General features: G+C 49.0%; 1 protein-coding gene across 3 annotated transcripts in view; it reads left to right on the top strand.

The window, feature by feature from the left end:
* Positions 1-10,979: 10,979 nt before the first annotated feature.
* The window catches only part of LOC121004412 (breast cancer anti-estrogen resistance protein 3 homolog), a 31,738-nt gene continuing 22,740 nt past the window's right edge, over positions 10,980-19,977 (top strand). For 2 of the 3 annotated variants that reach the window (XM_040436609.1, XM_040436610.1), the window contains exon 1: positions 10,980-11,049. The gene's annotated coding sequence lies outside the window, so the exon portion shown is untranslated. Of the gene's footprint in view, positions 11,050-12,334; positions 12,511-19,977 lie in introns of those variants that run through there. The other variant, XM_040436611.1, reaches the window with a different exon arrangement.

Below are 19,977 nucleotides of genomic sequence, written 5' to 3'. Positions count from 1 at the left end.
CCCAATAAACTTAGGACCCAACTTCCAGGATGGAACCTTCAGTTTGATATTCTTTGTAGACAACTACACCAGATCACCCACATTCAGGTCCGGACCAGGCACACGTCTCTTATCGGCCACACGCTTATATCTCTCACTCATCCTCTTCAGATTACCCTGAATCTTTTGCCAAATAAATGACAAAGACGAGGAAAATCTCTCCTCATCAGGTAAACCAGAAGACCCCTCTCCAGAGAATGTCCCAAACTGCAGATGAAACCCATATGCACCAAAAAATGGTGACTTATCAGAAGACTCCTGGCGACGGTTATTTAAAGCGAACTCAGCAAGTGACAAAAAAGAATACCAATCCTCCTGATTCTCTGCCACAAAACAGCGCAGATATGTCTCCAGATTCTGATTGACACGTTCGGTCTGAACATTCGACTGAGGGTGAAAAGCAGAAGAGAACGACAACCGAATCCCCAAGCGAGAACAGAAGGCCTTCCAGAATCTGGAAACAAATTGTGTGCCCCTATCAGAAACGATGTCTGAAGGAATGCCATGCAATTTAACAATGTGATCAACAAACGCTTGCGCCAATGTCTTAGCATTGGGTAACCCAGGAAAGGGAATGAAATGCGCCATTTTTCTAAAACGGTCCTCTACCACCAGAATCACAGTCTTCCCCGAGGAACGAGGCAGGTCCGTAATGAAGTCCATGGACAGATGTGTCCAAGGACGGGAAGGAATGTGTAACGGGAGGAGAGAACCCGATGGCCGCGAATGAGGGACCTTGGCAAGAGCGCAGGTCTCGCAGGCTGCCACAAAACCCTCAACTGTCTTACAAAGAGCCGGCCACCAGAATCTCAGAGCAATGAGATCCACTGTGGCTCTAGCCCAGCAAAGACAGTATCGTGGTGCTCCATAAAAACCTTGTGTCGTAAAGCGAGAGGCACAAACAACCTCCCAGGAGGACAAAGTTTAGGAGCTTCTGCCTGGGCTGCCTGAACCTCTGCCTCCAAATCAGGATAAAGAGCAGAGACGACCACCCCTTCAGCCAAAATGGGACCCGGGTCTTCAAAGTTCCCCCCTCCCGGAAAACGACGTGACAGGGCATCCGCCTTCACATTTTTAACCCCAGGGCGGAACGTGACAACAAAATTAAACCTAGAAAAGAACAAAGACCATCTGGCCTGTCTCGGGTTCAGACGCTTGGCCGATTCCAAGTAGGCCAGATTCTTATGGTCGGTAAACACGGTAATAGGGTGTCTGGCTCCCTCTAACCAATGGCGCCATTCCTCAAAAGCTAATTTGATGGCCAACAACTCCCTATCTCCCACATCGTAATTTCTCTCTGCAGAGGAGAGTTTCCTTGAGAAAAAGGCACACGGTCGCCATTTGGCAGGAGAGAGACCCTGAGATAAGACCGCACCCACACCCACCTCAACAATAAAAGGTAGAGAGACATCAGGTTGTAACAAAATGGGAGCGGAAGCAAAACTCTCTTTGATACTAGAAAAGGCTTTAAGCGCATCTACCGAGGAAAAATCTACCCCCTTTTTAGTCATATCAGTGAGTGGCTTAACAACAGAGGAATAATTCAAAATGAACTTTCTGTAATAATTGGCAAAACCCAAAAACCGCATCAGCGCCTTCTGATTCTCAGGAAGCTCCCAATCAAGCACAGCGCGGACCTTCTCAGGGTCCATGCGAAAACCAGAAGCGGAGAGAAGAAAACCAAGAAATTGAATCTCCGGAACCGCAAACACACATTTCAGTTTAGCGTACAATTTATTCTCCCGCAGAATCAGCAAGACCTGACGTAGGTGGTCCCGATGAGTCTTGAAATCAATAAAAAATAAAAATGTCATCTAGATACACCAGAACAAATTTCCCCATTAAATGATAAAAAATGCTGTTCACAAAATGTTGGAAGACGGCCGGAGCATTCATCAAACCAAAGGGCATAACCAAATTCTCGAAATGACCCTCAGGGGTATTGAAGGCCATCTTCCATTCGTCCCCTTCCCTGACCCTGACTAGGATGTATGCCCCTCTTAAATCCAACTTAGGAAAAACTTTAGCCCCAACAATCTGGTTAAACAGGTCCGGGATCAGAGGAAGCGGATATGGGTCACGAATTGTGATACAGTTCAGCTCCCTGAAATCCAGACAAGGTCTTAAAGAACCATCTTTTTTCTTAACAAAAAAAGACCCAGCAGCAACAGGTGACTTTGAGGATCGGATGTGTCCCTTTTTTCAGGCTCTCAGAGATATAAGTACGCATTGCGACTCTTTCAGGTTGGGAGAGATTATATAAACGTGATTTTGGCAGCTTGGCGCCTGGGATGAGATTAATAGGGCAATCGTACTCCCGGTGAGGGGGCAACTCCTGGACACCACTCTCGGAAAACACATCCGAAAATTCAGAGAGAAAAGATGGTACAGTCTTGGTAGAAACCTCTGAAAGAGACGCCGTGAGGCAATTCTCTCTGCAAAACTCACTCCAACCATTTATTTGCCTTGCTTGCCAATCAATGGTGGGGTTATGTTTAGTGAGCCAGGGTAGCCCCAACACTAGAGGAGAAGGTAATCCGCTTAGGACGAAACATGACATATCCTCAACATGAGCATCACCCACAGTCAAACAGATATTGTGAACTATGCCCTTTAACGATCTTTGAGAAAGTGGAGCGGAATCGATTGGAAAAGGATATACCTGTTTTTGCTAAGTGCATACCTGGAAACCATGCGTTATTGCCAATTGATTATCAATGAGATTGACAGCTGCTGCTCCACTATCTACAAAAATCTCACAAACAATGTTCTTGCTGTCCAGCACCACCCTGGCAGGTAGGAGAAAACGGGAACTACAAGCAAACGGCAAACCTTCAATTTCCGCATTAACCTTGCCAATAGTAGCAAATGGAAAGTTTTTAGAGTTTTTTTTTTCTTTTTCTTTTTTTTTTTTTTTATTACCCTCAGAAAACTCAATGAATCTCCTAGAGGGGCAAATATTAGCCAAATGATTTATACCCCCACAACAGAAACAAACCCTCCTCTGAGAGCTGAATCCTCTACTATCAGAGGCAAGCAAACCCAGCTGCATGGCCTCCTCCTCAGAGGGGATTGAGAGAGACTGAGACCCCTGCGCACTGAAAGAGACAGCCCCACTGTCCTTGGGCTGAATATGACAGGAAGGAGTAGTCTACTAGTCTCCTCTCTCTCTCTAAGACGCCTGTCAATACGAACAGCTAGAGACATGGCAGATTCTAACAAGGCTGGTCTCTCATGAAAAGCAAATGCATCTTTCAATCTTTCCGAAAGACCATGGCAAAATTGACTTCGGAGTGCAGCATCATTCCAACCAGTATCAGCTGCCCATCTCCGAAATTCAGAACAATATATCTCTGCGGACTGTTTACCCTGGCATAAAAGACGCAGTTTAGATTCAGCCAGAGAAATACGATCCGGGTCATCATATATCTGCCCCAGGGCTACAAAAAATTCATCCACCGATCGGAAGGGCCGTGCCCCCACCGGCAGCGAAAAGGCCCAAGACTGAGCGTTATCCCTGAGCAGCGAGATGATGATCCCCACCCTCTACTCCTCTTCACCAAAGGAATGGGGAAGTAGGCGAAAATGGAGTTTGCAAGTCTCTCTAAAGCGAACAAAATTCTCACGACCCCCGGAGAACGTATCCAGAAGCGAGATCTTAGGCTCGGAACAAACTCCATGAACACCAGCAGAACCGGTCACCTGAAACTGAAACACAGTTTTACAGAGATCTGCTACCTTCAGCGAAAGACCTTGCATGCGGTCAATCAAGGCTGAAACCGGATCCATGCTTAAGGGCTCTTTCACACTTGCGTTGATTTGTTCCGGCATAGAGTTCCGTCGTCGGGGCTCTATGCCGGAAAAATCCTGATCAGGATTATCCCCATGCATTCTGAATGGAGAGAAATCCGTTCAGGATGCATCAGGATGTCTTCAGTTCCGGACCGGAACGTTTTTTGGCCAGTGAAAATACCGCAGCATGCTGCGCTTTTTGCTCCGGCCAAAAATCTTGAACACTTGCCGCAAGGCCGGATCCGGAATTAATGCCCATTGAAAGGCATTAATCCGGATCCGGCCCTAAGCTAAACGTTGATTTGGCGCATTACCGGATCCGACGTTTAGCTTTTTCTGAATGGTTACCATGGCTGCAAGGACGCTAAAGTCCTGTTTGCCATTGTAAAGTGTAGTGGGGAGCGGGGGAGCAGTATACTTACCGTCCGTGCGGCTCCCGGGGCGCTTCAGAGTGACGTCAGGGCGCCCCACACGCATGGATGACGTGATCGCATGGATCACGTCATCCATGCGCATGGGGCGCTCTGACGTCATTCTGGAGCTCCCCGGGAGCCGCACGGACTGTAAGTATACTGCTCCCCCGCTCCCCACTACTACTATGGCAACCAGGACTTTAATAGCGTCCTGGCTGCCATAGTAACACTGAATGCATTTTGAAGACGGATCCGTCTTCAAATGCTTTCAGTTCACTTGCGTTGTTACGGATCCGGCGGGCACCTCCGGCAAATGGAGTACATGACAGATCCGGACAACGCAAGTGTGAAAGAGGCCTAAGACGGTTACGGCAGTTTATAATGTCACGGATGATTTTGCAGATAGCTGGAACTTATGAATAAACGTCCGACTGGCTTGATCCCAAACTAAGGAGCATATAGGTGAGCCCTATAAAACCCTAAGAGCTCTCCCTGACTGCTATGCCCATGCAAGGGTCTCAATGGTAGACGATAGCATGCCCACGTACCTAAGACTGTGCGACACCTGAAAACCCTATAATAGTGAGGGGACACGACCACCGACTCCCTGCACTTAATACGGACGGAGTCAGGGTCACCTAGAATCAAGCCAGCAAGGAAACACAATACATGAAAAGACTTATCTGAGTAAACAGCAGCAGCAGCCTCCAGCAGTGAACACTTCATCCAGGAAGTAGTATAAACCGCAAAGTGAGGCAGTATGGGAGGCAATATAAAGGGAGACGATTAGTCTAAATAGGTGACACCTGGGAGAAGGAAAGGAGATGACAAAGTGAAACCAAAACAAAGAACATCATGCAAGAGGTAGAGAAGGACGTCTGCCAGATCTTCTCACAGAACTGGCGGTGACACTATACCTTAGATCAAAAAGAGGGACATCTAAGGAGCAAAGGACAGAGGGACTTGGGTCCAAAATAGGGACTTTCCCTCCAAAAGAGGGACACTTGGGAGGTCTGCTAATCCTGTATTGTTACATCCTGTATTATACTCCAGAGCTGCACTAAGTTACATCCTGTATTATACTCCAGAGCTGCACTAACTATTCTGCTGGTGGAGTCACTGTGTACATACATTACTTATCCTGTACTGATCCTGAGTTTCATCATATATTATACTCCAGAGCTGCACCTACTAGTCTCCTGTCCTTACAGTAGAGCTGGAACAGTGGCGTAGGGATCGCCATAGTAACCATAGCAGTGGCTATGGAGCCCTACACCACTGGGGGCCCCGTCCGGAGCGTGTGTGACAGTTTATTTTCAAGTTAGCTAAATATAGATTCTTGTCTTAATGTTCAGGGCCCCTTCACAGCAGCAGCGGCTGACCAGGCCCCCTCGCTAATGTGATCTTACTGTCTCCTAAAGTCTCCTGATGTGTCTGGGATTCGAACCCACAACCTCCAATGTATCAGAGGCAAAGAATTTACCCACACAGCCATAAAGGCTGCATTACAACTGATTGAAAAAATATGAGACTTCTACTGTTATAGCTGGCTAAGTGTACATCTATACACATGACAGCTGCCCCAACACACTCAGCACTGCTATATCTCTATATGATAGCTGTCCCAGCACACTCAGCTCTGCTATATCTCTATATATGAGCAGCTGTCATGTGTATAGATGTACACTTAGCCAGCTATAACAGTAAAAGTCTCATATTTTTTCAGTCAGCAGCAAGGCAGCTCTTATGGTCTTGTGGTTAAGTGCTTTGCGTCTGATACAGAAGGTTGTGGGTTCGAATCCCAGCAGAAACTTTTCTGAAATACAAGCACTGACTCCATATATGGACATACAGGGCGGGACACAGGAAGAGGCTGCATCGCATCGCTGACATGGAGGTAATTAGAAGTGTTTATTATTTTTTTTTAATACCCGACTGTTACTGCCATGAAGGGGAGCGGGGGGCACTTGATACTGGCACATGGGGGGAGGGGGGTTGGCACCTGGGGGGGTTGGCACCTGATACTGGCACATGGGGGGGGAGAGGCACCTGATACTGGCACATGGGGGGGGGAGAGGGGTTGGCACCTGATACTGGCACCTGGGGAAGGGAGGGGGGGTTGGCACCTGATACTGGCACATGGGGGGGGGGAGAGAGGCACCTGAAACTGGCACATGGGGGGGGGAGAGAGGCACTTGATACTGGCACTTTTTTTGTGGGGGGGGGAGATGGCACTATGATACTGGGACATGGGGGGGAGGAGAGAGGCACTTGATACTGACACTTGGGGGGAGGGGCACTTAATACTGGCACATGGGGGGAGGGGGGTTGGCACCTGGGGGAGGTTGGCACCTGATACTGGCACATGGGGGGGGAGAGGCACCTGACACTGGCACATGGGGGGGAGAGGGGTTGGCACCTGATACTGGCACCTGGGGGGGAGGGGGGTTGGCACCTGATACTGGCACATGGGGAGGAGAGAGGCACCTGATACTGGCACATGGGGGGAGGGAGAGAAACACTTGATACTGGCACTTTTTTTGTGGGGGGGGGGAGATGGCACTATGATACTGGGACATGGGGGGAGGAGAGAGGTACTTGATACTGACACCTGGGGGGGAGGGGGGGTTGGCACCTGATACTGGCACATGGGGGGGGGCACCTAATACTGGCACCCGGGGGGGTTGGCACCTGATACTGGCACCTGGGGGGAGAGAGAGGCACCTGATACTGGCACATGGGGGGGGAGAGGGGTTGGCACCTGATACTGGCACATGGGGGGGGGAGAGGCACCTGATACTGGCACCCGGGGGGGTTGGCACCTGATACTGGCACCTGGGGGGGAGAGAGAGGCACCTGATACTGGCACATGGGGGGGAGAGGGGTTGGCACCTGATACTGGCACCTGGGGGGGAGAGAGAGGCACCTGATACTGGCACATGGGGGGGAGAGGGGTTGGCACCTGATACTGGCACATGGGGAGGGAGGGAGAGAGGTACTTGATACTGGCACTTTTTTTGTGGGGGGGGAGATGGCACTATGATACTGGGACATGGGGGGATGAGAGAGGCACTTGATACTGGCATGTGGGGGGAGTTGTCACTTGATACTGGCACATGGGTGGGTTTGGCACTATGATACTGGCACATGGGGGGGAGAGAGGCACTTGATACTGGCACTTTTTTGGGGGGGAGATGGCACTATGATACTGGGACATGGGGGGAAGAGAGAGGCACTTGATACTGGCACATGGGGGGGTTTGGCACTATGATACTGGCACATGGGGGGTGGGAAGGAGAGAGGCACTTGATACTGGCACATTGGGGGGGAGATGGCACTATGATACTGGGACATGTGGGGGGGAGGAGAGAGGCACTTGATACTGGCACATGATGGGGGGGCATCTATGGGGACACTTACTGGCACATTATTTGGGGGCATTATGGGGGACACTAGGCCGGCAGCCTATCAGAGGCTGGACACTGGGGGGCATCTACTGGGGCACTATATATGGGGCATTTTATACTGGTACATTATGGGGGGCACTAGCAGGAAGGGGGAGAGGAGCACTATGGGGTAATTTACTGGGGGCACTATATAGGGGTATTTTATACTGGGACATTATGGGGGCACTATGGGGGACACTATGGGGACATTAGCTCAACTGGGGGCATTACAAGGGGGTATTTTTGCACTGTCACATTATAAGGAGAATTATTACTACGGGGGGGCATTATAGTGGGCTTTATTACTCCCCCATGGTATGACCCCCTAGTAGCAGCACCAGCCTCTCTCTGCTCTGCTATCCCTCTGCCCCTTCTCCAAATCCTTATTATGAAATCTTTCTCATTAGGATAAAGCACAACATCAGCTCCGCCGAGCCCCCGGCCAAGTGTTGAAGTGGTGTCCGAGATCCCCAAGGGTCAAGTAACTGTAAGTTTTCATATGAAATATGTTTATGTTATACACATATAGCATCCACTGTGCCACACAATATACAGTATACCGCTACACTGTGCCCCACAATATACAGTATACCGCTACACTGTGCCAAAGGAGTGGGGTTTACACAGGAGGAGGGAGGTGCGAAGCACGCTGGAGGGGCCCTTACAAATATTTGCTGTGGGGCCCAGTCACTTCTAGTTACGCCCCTGAGCTGGAATCTCCCAGCATTCCTTGTTGTTCAGTACCTGCACAACAGAGCTTGCTCTAGTGATTTGCCTTATCTTTACACCAGGCACTGTACAGTAATCTCATATAGGAAAGCTAACCTCTTCTTGCATTATAGAAGCTCAGATAAGCTGTTTAGTGTGTCTGTCCATAAGTCAGCAGACTATTTATAATAATAACCAGCAGAATAGTGAGCACAGCTCTGGAGTATAATACAGACTGTAGAGCGCCCTTTACACTGATGTCCAGGCAGATTATGGCTAACGAGCGTTAGTACAAACACTTATTAGCAATAATATTCCTGTGTAAAGGTGCCGCCAATTAACAATAAACGAACAAAACGCTTTATCATCGGGTAATAGGATCGTTGTTGCGGTCGCCTAAATCATCGTCTGTTGGCAGCAGTTCATACTGTCTAAGCACACTCTGCTGCCGGCAAGCAATTCTGTATGAGGACCAGTGATGGCATTAGCGATCGCTTCTCCCCATACTGTGGAGGGGATCACTGCATGGAAATGCAGTGGTCTCCTTCACTGACAAGAAAGCGATTGTCAGGAAGGAAGACATCCTTCCAGACCATCGCTTGCTCCATCAGGCCACATAAAGGGGCCTTTACTCAGGATCAGTACAAGGTAAGTCATGTATATACAGTTGTGGCCAGAAGTTTTGAGAATGACACAAATATTAGTTTTCAAAAAGTTTGCTGCTAAACTGCTTTTAGATCTTTGTTTCAGTTGTTTCTGTGATGTAGTGAAATATAATTACACGCACTTCATACGTTTCAAAGGCTTTTATCGACAATTACATGACATTTATGCAAAGAGTCAGTATTTGCAGTGTTGGCCCTTCTTTTTCAGGACTTCTGCAATTCGACTGGGCATGCTCTCAATCAACTTCTGGGCCAATTCCTGACTGATAGCAACCCATTCTTTCATAATCACTTCTTGGAGTTTGTCAGAATTAGTGGGTTTTTGTTTGTCCACCCGCCTCTTGAGGATTGACTACAAGTTCTCAATGGGATTAAGATCTCTGGAGTTTCAAGGCCATGGACCCAAAATGTCAACGTTTTGGTCCCCGAGCCAATTAGTTATCACTTTTGCCTTATGGCACGGTGCTCCATCGTGCTGGAAAATGCATTGTTCTTCACCAAACTATTGTTGGATTGTTGGAAGAAGTTGCTGTTGGAGGGTGTTTTGGTACCATTCTTTATTCATGGCTGTGTTTTTGGGCAAAATTGTGAGTGAGCCCACTCCCTTGGATGAGAAGCAACCCCACACATGAATGGTCTCAGGATGCTTTACTGTTGGCATGACACAGCCTTTTTCCAGATGCCCCAAACAATCGGAAAGAGGCTTCATCGGAGAATATGACTTTGCCCCAGTCCTCAGCAGTCCATTCACCATACTTTCTGCAGAAGATCAATCTGTCCCTGATGTTTTTTTGGAGAGAAGGGGCTTCTTTGCTGCCCTTCTTGACACCAGGCCATCTCCAAAAGTCTTCGCCTCACTGTGCGTGCAGATGCGCTCACACCTGCCTGCTGCCATTCCTGAGCAAGCTCTGCACTGGTGGCACTCCGATCCCGCAGCTGAATCCTCTTTAGGAGACGATCCTGGCGCTTGCTGGACTTTCTTGGACGATCTGAAGCCTTCTTAACAAGAATTGAACCTCTTTCCTTGAAGTTCTTGATGATCCTATAAATTGTTGATTGAGGTGCAATCTTAGTAGCCACAATATCCTTGCCTGTGAAGCCATTTGTATGCAACGCAATGATGGCTGCACGCGTTTCTTTGCAGGTCACCATGGTTAACAATGGAAGAACAATGATTTCAAGCATCACCCTCCTTTTAACATGTCAAGTCTGCCATTTTAACTCAATCAGCCTGACATAATGATCTCCAGCCTTGTGCTCGTCAACATTCTCAACTGAGTTAACAAGACGATTACTGAAATGATCTCAGCAGGTCCTTTATTGACAGCAATGAAATGCAGTGGAAAGTTTTTTTTTGGATTAAGTTAATTTTCATGGCAAAGAAGGACTATGCAATTCATCTGATCACTCTTCATAACATTCTGGAGTATATGCAAATTGCTATTATAAAAACTTAAGCAGCAACTTTTCCAATTTCCAATATTTATGTAATTCTCAAAACTTTTGGCCACGACTGTACACAGTGATTCAGCCATCAGTATAGTGAGTGCAGCTCTGGATTAAAATACAGGATGTAACTCAGGATCAGTACAAGATGAGTAATGTAATGTACGTGCACAGTTACTGCCCAGCAGAATAGTGAGTGCAGCTCTGGAGTATAATACAGGATGTAACTCAGGATCAGTACAGGATAAGTAATATATGTACACAGTGACACATACTTCAGCATTTACACATTCTAGTAACTCCATTAACTTTCCCTATTTCCTAGATCCATACTGCGGCTCAGGTGAGACTTTAGGGTGTGTCTACCTGATGTCCGATGTTGCGGGATCAGTCTGTTGGTAGATGGCCCAGCCTCCTGCATTCTTAGTGACAAAGTTAGGGAGGTGTCCAGGAAAGGGAGGGATTGTTGTCAGCACACAGACTAACGCACTGCAAGGCACTGGGTACTTCTCACCCTTCTCCTGCGCAGGAGGCCATAAGGTAGGAACCTGAGAGAATAAGATGTTGATGGGAGGTGGGTACACAGTATGAGGTTTGACGGTGGTGGGGGGTCTGCTTATAACATGGCAAATCTAGGATAAATCTTAAGCAACTACTACGGAGTCATGTAGAACTACAAGCCCCATTGTGTCCTGTGCTTGCAATAAATGCTGAGACTTGTAGTACTCAGCAGCTGGGCAGGGTGCCACATCCTAGTGTGGACAGAGACTTCTAGATGCCTGGCCAAGTCTTGTTTGGCTACATGCTACCTGGCATGCTGGCAACCTATGGTAAGAAAGCAGAACTCCCCGCTGGAGCTCTACTACACAGCACCTGTTCATTCCTCTACATAGATTTCTTTTGCCTGTTAATGGAAGGTGTCTTTTATTGCATTGTGGTTTTATCTGTTACCGGGAAAGCTGGATGACTAGCCGGTCATTAATTCTGCAACCACAAGTTTGTTACCTTTCTGTCCTTGACTTCACATCATCGGCTTGGTTATGGCTATGACTATGGAACATACCCTGGTGGAATCTAGGAAAGAAACAGATGTGACTATGAAGCTACTGAAATTGATGGCCATTACATTGGCCATAAGGTTTGTCATCCAGCTTTCCCAGGGTCCTGAATGATAACCCCACCTAGCTGTATACTCCTGCATCATCACCAAGCAGATATACCTTTCCGGACTCTAAGAAAGCTGGATAACAACCCCTGACAGGCTTGCATTGGCAGCCATACTGTTTGTCACCCATCATTTCCCAAAATAAAATCCGACACTATTAAGAAGCTGCTTAAAATTTTATTATTGGCCGTATTCCTGACTTAAAGTCCATCTGTCAGCAGATTTGTACCTATGACACTGGCTCTGTTACATGTGAGCTGACAACATCTGAGTTGGTCCCATGTTCATATGTGCCCGCCTTGCTAAGGAAAATGTTTTAATATATGAAAATGAAGCAGTTGCAGAGAGAGCTGAGCCTCTAGGAGCAACAGGGGCGTTGCCGTTACACCTAGAGGCTCAGCTCTCTCTGCAACTGCTGCACCTCTACACTTTGATTGACAGTGCCAGGCAATGTAAATGTGACCACTTCTGCCTGGTCATGTCAATCAAAGTGCAGAGGGAGATGAGCCTCTAGGTGCAACGGCAACACCCCTGTTGCTCCTAGAGGCTCATCTGCATATGTTAAAACCTTTTTTTTTTTTTTTTCATTTTCTCATCAATTCAGGCACATATGAACAAGGGACCAACACTGAAGCTTATTTAAAAAAACTGATGTACATCTTCTCCAACATGGTCAGAGCCTCATTTAGTATGCAATTTTGGCCATGTTTGCATCATGTAGCTTTAAGAATCACTGCCACAAGGGCAGCGAACAAACCTGTGAATTCCTAGGCTCGCCTCCAGCGACCTGAGGCGATGAGTGATTTTCCAAACCCTCCGGCAGCTGAAGATTACAGGTCGTGAGTCCTAGGACATTGTTACAACATATACAGGAAGCTCAACCTGCTATATTCACCTAGCTGATATTACAAATATTCACAAAAATGGCCGGCTCACAAGAAAAAAAGGAATCAATATACACTTTAATATAGCATTTCAATTCATTAAAATTTATTTAAAACAATGTGCATAGCAAAATTAATAGTCACAGACTGGGTCCTTTTTATACTGCGGAGTTCACGTAAGGGGGGCTGAATTCAATTCACACAGTGCGGTAAAAAGTTATCCGTTTCTCATAGACATTCTCAATTCATTCCAAATGTAGTCGTCATTTGTAACAATGTCAATGCCACTTGTATACCAATTGATATTGGATACTTAAAGGGGTTGTCCGGGTACAGAGCTGAACCCGGACATACCCATATTTTCACCCAGACAACCCCACTAAGATGAGCAGGATCGCGCAGGGCAAGGGCTTCTTTGTTTATGTTTTTATACTGCTAGGTGGAGGCTTCCGCCCAGCAGTGTGTTTGGTCACGTCACCGGCTCTGACGTGGCCGGCTTTACCGCTGCCCTAGTCATTTTACAGGCTAGGGCAGTGCTAAAGCCCACCCATCAGTGCCAGTGACATCACCGGGCTCACTGCTGGGCGGAAGCCTCCACCTGGCAGCACTAAGAGGAACCTGCTTCGTCACCGGATCTCCTGAAAATGCCTTTGTTCTGTGCGATTCAGCGCAGGGCAAAGGAGAGCACCGGAGCATGAACTGCTCCGATGCTCAAGTCGGGGGGCTGCCCGGGTAAAAATATGAGTATGTCCGGGTTCAGCTCTGTACCCGGACAACCCCTTTAATTTGATATAGTTTGTATAGTGAAGTTGATTGCAGCAGCAGAAGAAAAACTCTATACTGTACTTAGAGGAGAACACCTATTCCACTTCTCTATAGGAATAGCAAAGATCGGCGATCAGACATTTGACTCCGCAGGCGCCAAGAATTGTGCCGGCACAAGTGCCAACTGCAAATCTCAGCAATCTGCAAACAGCAGAGGGGAGCAGAGCGGAGTTAACACCAGCCAAACCAGGATCACATCTACTTACCCAACACTGGTTGCAGGCCACGCGACAGAGCGGGCGAATCCGGGTACTGGTAAGAAGCGCTAAAGCGCGATCTACCCTGTGTGGTTAAATATAGAGTTTTTCTCCTGCTGCTACAATCAACTTCACTATACCAACTATATCATATTAGGTATCCAATATCAACTGGTATACAAGTGGAACTGACATTGTTACAAATATTGACATTGTTACAAAATGCGGGCCGCAATGCACGAGCACAGTCCGTGGGGCAGCCACAGCGGATTGCGGACCCATTCACTTGAATGGGTCCGCGATCCGGCTGTTCCGCAAAAAGATAGGACATGTTCTATCATTTTGCGGAACGGAAGTACGGGACAAAACCCCACGGAAGCACTCCGTTCCGTGCTTCTGCTTCCGCACCATTCCGCATCTCCAGATTTGCGGACCCAGTGAAGTGAATGGGTCCGCCTCCGTGATGTGGAATGCCCACGGAACGGCACCTGTGTATTGCGGATCTGAAAATGCGGTCTACAATACAGCAACAGGGCGCACACGCCCGTGGGAACGAGGCCTAACAGGCAGTATTACATATGATAGGCTTAGATACTGCAGCTTGGCAGACAGTATCGTACATGGTAGGCTTAGATACAGCAGCTCAGCAGACAAGGTCACAATAGGCTTAGATACAGAGGCTCAAAAGACAGTATGACACATGACTAAGATACAGTTGTTCTCCAGACAGTATCGCACATGAATTTGATAGCCTTAGATACATTGGCCCAGCTGAAAGTATTTCCACATTTCAATGGGGTCGCAAAAGATGCAGACAGGACACTGTGTGCTGTCCACACACGTAGTTCCGTTCCGTGGCTCCGCAAAAAAAATAGAGCATGTCCTATTCTTGTCTGCAATTGTGGACAAGAATAGGCGTTTCTACAATGGGTCGGCCATGTGTGCTCCGCAAATTGCAGAAACGCACACGGGTTAGTATACATGTTTTGTGGATCCGCAATTTGAGGACCGCAAAACCCTACGGTTGTGTGACTGTAGCCTTAGACTTAGATATAGTTCAGCAGACAGTATCACACATGATAGACTTAGATACAGCAGTTTCATAGACAGTATCACAGATGACGGGATTAGACAGAGTGACTCAGCAGACAGTTTCACACATGGCCGACTTAGATACAGTTGATTAGCAGAGATTATCCCACATAAAAAAGCTTAGATACAGCGACTCGACAGTATCATATAGGATAGACTTAGATACAACAAACAGTAGCACACCTAACAGGATTAGCTACAGCAGACAGTATCAGACATAATAGGATTAGATACATAGCCTCTGCAGGCAGTATCACACATGAGAGGCTAAGATACAGCCATGACGGAGGTACTGGTTAATACCACTCGACCCCTATAAACATACCTCCAACCCACCTCTAACCATCTACCTCCCTCCGCCCTCCCTTCCCCAATAAAGACACTGACACCGCTTCATTGGATTAATTTTGGCCACAGCAGCCTATTTATTACAAACATACATAAAATATTATATCAAATATTATAACACTGTAACCTCATAAATGCCAACCAAAAACACATGTCCCTTTTTTCCGAAGGGGGAGGTCCTTGAAGCCCTAAACCCAAAACCGTGCCGAGGTGAGCCAACTTACCCCCAGCCGTTGACCACTAGCTCGGAGGCACCCCTGATGGCTCACCCTGACAGTTCCGCCACGTCCACCCAACAATCCTGGGAGTCCAGCCCCACCTGTAGGGCCCTCCCATCCTCATTACCATCAAATCACACCGACTCCAAGGACCTCCCACCGCCTTACTGCCGTGACAATCTTTCTTCCCCACAGACTGCACCCCACTACTCAACCTCGCCCTTACCCCTTATTTTCCATCCCCTTAAAAACCTTCACACAGGGCGGGTGGGTGGGCGTTTGTCACCCAAAATGGCCCCTGACCGGCTGCTGCTCGCCTCACTTAACCCCTTGACCACCCCCACTAGCCCAAATTGACCAATCCCCCGCCCCGGGGGAAAAGGAAAGGAGGAGGGGGGGGGTCTCGCTAACCACCCCCCCGTCATGGTCGCCTCCCCTCAAGGCTATCGCCCCCCAGTCCGGCTCTACTTGACGGAGGTACTGGTTAATACCACTCGACCCCTATAAACATACCTCCAACCCACCTCTAACCATCTACCTCCCTCCGCCCTCCCTTCCCCAATAAAGACACTGACACCGCTTCATTGGATTAATTTTGGCCACAGCAGCCTATTTATTACAAACATACATAAAATATTATATCAAATATTATAACACTGTAACCTCATAAATGCCAACCAAAAACACATGTCCCTTTTTTCCGAAGGGGGAGGTCCTTGAAGCCCTAAACCCAAAACCGTGCCGAGGTGAGCCAACTTACCCCCAGCCGTTGACCACTAGCTCGGAGGCACCCCTGATGGCTCACCCTGACAGTTCCGCCACGTCCACCCAACAATCCTGGGAGTCCAGCCCCACCTGTAGGGCCCTCCCATCCTCATTACCATCAAATCACACCGACTCCAAGGACCTCCCACCGCCACAAACGCACAGGCTTGACTTCCCTCAAGCCCGTGCGTCCCTCCACACCTGTACCGCAATCTCCATGCCCTCCTGTATCGCCAAGCTCCACATATCCAAACCCAGGGCGTTTAGGTGCACCCCGTCACTCCGCCAAAATCCCCCAACACCCCCTTCTAAATCCCTATGTCGCACCGCTAAACCCCCATTCCTCACCATAAACCTCCCAATAGCCCTATTAACCTTCACCCGGGCCTTGTTCAAACTCTCCACCGACCGAGCTCCTCGCCAGACCGACCGCGGCACAATATCGGACCATACTGTGATCATACCCGGATACAACACCCATAACTTTAACAAATCTGATTTAACGTCTCTCACCAACTCCCTAAAGGGCCGAGCCCCCAAATCATTCCCCCCTACATGTAGCACCAACACATCAGGCGCCCTGTCTTGCCTAACAAATCTATTGAACTCCGGAAGAACCCCACTCCACATCATCCCCCTCCTGCCAATCCACCTTACCACCGCCACTTCACGAGCCAATCCAAGCTGCAAACCGTCCGGCCTAACCGCAGCCCTGGCAGCTCCCCACCACACATACGAGTGACCCAACAGCCAAACCAACGCTGGATCTGAACCTGCAATGACAAAGAAAAACACAAGAAAACAGGAAGCAAGCCAAGCAACTGCAAATCCCTTCATTCAACCACACCTTCAGGTCTTACATATGACCTAAAACGAATCGATTCCCACCTACCGATCCTTTTTATTACTTCATCCCCCAACCCCCATCTAGCTGCCTCTGTTGCCGCCCCAATTCTAAATGAATGGCTGGAAAAACCTACCTCCCCCACCCCTAACCCCGCCAAACACCGCCTAAAAACTGCCACAAACTGAAATCGAGAGAGAAAAGAACCATCATCATGAACTAATAACGGATTGAGCCCTTCACCCACCTTGTCCCCCATGAAATTCTCCGCACAACGCACCGGGCACATCAAGCAACCCGGAATTGCAAACAAAACCACCCGCCGCCCTTTTCCTTCCATATCAGTCTTGGATCGCCTGATCACGAATTCAACCCTATCTGGCCAAACATCAACGTCATCTCTAAACAACCCCCCTTTTCTACTCACCGTCGGGCTAACTAATTCACCCAGCCGCAACGCCCCAAAAAACGCCAATGAAAACGCCAACCTGAATAACTTTACCTCCCCCCCTGACCTGCATACCTCCCCCAACTGCTCCCCCATTCTAACCAGCAACGTAAATGACACCGGCCGCCGAGAGTCCACCCCTGCCTTCTCCCGCCGCCAACCCCTAATGGCCCGCGCCACCAAAAACGATTTAGTCACGTCCGTCACTTTCCTGAGCCTAAAACCAAAAGCCAGTCCCGCCAAACAACTATTCATCCTAGAAACGGACCAACCCTCATCCCTGCAATGCCCAATGAACAACAACATCGGTATCTCTAAATCCTCATTGCCCACCCCCAAACTCCCCTTCCACTGCTCCCAACATTCCCAGGCCTTTGCATACCGCTCCCACGTACCAGGTGCCAGAGATGACCGAATCAGTCCTGCCACCGCTACTCCAGAACGTTCCACAGCAAGGCTGGACACTCCACCCCCACCTCCGCCGCACCAGGAGCTAGCTGACGGAAACGGTCCCACTGTGAACGAGAGAGGGCATCAGCAATACAGTTGTCAACCCCAGGCACATGCACAGCCACCACCCACGCGTTGATTACAAGGCACTCCAACACCAACCTCTGTAACAACCTAACCACTAACGGTGATGAGGCCGACAAACCGTTAATCGCCTGCACTACCCCCAAGTTGTCACAATGAAAACGGACTTTCTTGTCCCTGAAACACTCGCCCCACAACATTACCGCCGCTACAATTGGGAAAAGTTCCAATAAGGCCAAGTTCCGTACCCAACCCCTGTGCACCCAACTATCCGGCCACTCTCCTGCGCACCACTGCCCCCCACAATACACGCCGAACCCGCACCCCCCAGCCGCATCCGAAAATAACTCAAAATCTACTGCATTAACAACCTCCCCCATAAACAAAGACCTCCCGTTATACTTAACTAAAAACGAACCCCAAACCGCTAGATCAGCCTTTAACTCCCGCCCCAACCTAATGAAATGATGTGGGGCCCGCACCCCTGATGTTGCCCCAGCCAATCGCCTGCAAAAGATCCTGCCCATAGGCATGATCCTGCAAGCGAAGTTCAGCTTACCAAGGAGCGACTGAAGTTCCCTAAGCTTTATCTTTTCCAACCTCCCCGCCCTAGCCACCTCCTCCCTCAAATCCTCCAATTTATCCAATGGCAGCCTACACTCCATCCGCTCTGAATCAATCACAATTCCCAAAAAACTCAATTCAGCTGTAGGCCCCACCGTCTTCTCCCCCGCCAACGGAACACCAAAACGCCCAAACACCCCGCACAGCGTATTCAGCAAAACTGAACAAACCCTCGAACCCGCTGGGCCCACACACAGGAAGTCATCCAGGTAATGGATGACGGAGTCACAACCTGCCGCATCCCTAACCGCCCATTCCAAGAAAGAGCTAAAGGCCTCGAAATACGCACACGACAGGGAGCAACCCATCGGCAAACAACGGTCCACAAAAAACCCCCCCATCCAAAAACACCCCAACAAATGTAAACAATCCGGATGCACCGGCAACAGACGGAACGCTGCCTCAATATCCGTCTTGGCCATAAGCGCCCCTCTCCCAAGCCGCTTCACCAATGCCACTGCCGCGTCAAATGACGTATAAACCACGGAACACAAAGCCGGGTCTATGCCATCATTGACCGACGTTCCCCTAGGGAAGGACAGGTGGTGAATCAGCCGGAATTTATTGGGCTCCTTCTTCGGGACCACCCCCAGCGGAGACAGGCGCAGGTCCGCTAAAGGCGGCTCCGAAAAGGGGCCGGCCATCCTACCTAACATAACCTCCTTCCCCAACTTATCCGTAACAACACCCGGATGCTCCAATGCCGAACGCAAATTCTTCTTAACCAAACGAGCCCCTGACTGAACAAACGGAATCCGAAAACCTTCCGCAAATCCCGTTTCCAACAAAACCGCCGCCTCCCTATCCGGGTACCTATCGAGGTAAGGCCGCATCTTTTCCAGCCGCACTGGCGTCACCCCCTTTTCCAAAACCATCCCCCCCTCTCTGCCTACCTCCCCGGAAACAACGCGAGGCTCCGTGTGACCCGCCGCAGGTAGAGCATTCGTGCTTGAACTTGCACTTTGCCCCAAACTTGCAGCTCCCTTCGTTAAAAAGGAAGCACAGCCCCTTTGCGGATGCCACCGCGAATCCGGACTGCCCCCCACCACTAGATTCCCCCCGAAAGGACTGCCCGGCCCTAGCTGGCGCTGTCACCTTCAACCACAAAGCAATGTCTTTGTGGTCCCATTTGATCCCTTGACGCACTGCCTTCCGCTGCCTAAACTGCTCGTCGTACCGCAGCCACGCAATCCCTCCGTACACCCTATACGCTTCACCTATCGCATCCAGATAACAAAAAAGCGCGGAGCAGCACTCCGGCTCTTTTTCCCCGATAACACTGGCTAAAATCGCGAACGCCTGCAACCAATTGGCAAACGTCCGCGGAATCAGCCTGTGTCTCCGCCTCTCCTCTTCCTCTTTCTTGCCCTCATCCCGTTTCGCCCTATCCAAATTAAATTTTTCCAAGGGGAGCAGGGAAAAAATATCCACATACTCCCCTTTCCATATTTTTTCCCTCAAATCCTGTTTTAAATGAGCGCCCAACGGTCCCTCAAAACAGACATACACTTCCCCCTTAGCCCT

The sequence above is a fragment of the Bufo bufo genome, chromosome 6 (assembly GCF_905171765.1).
Source record: "Bufo bufo chromosome 6, aBufBuf1.1, whole genome shotgun sequence".
NCBI lineage: Eukaryota > Metazoa > Chordata > Amphibia > Anura > Bufonidae > Bufo > Bufo bufo.
Note: the sequence above shows the minus strand (reverse complement) of the source record. Positions and strands in the feature narration are given on the sequence as shown.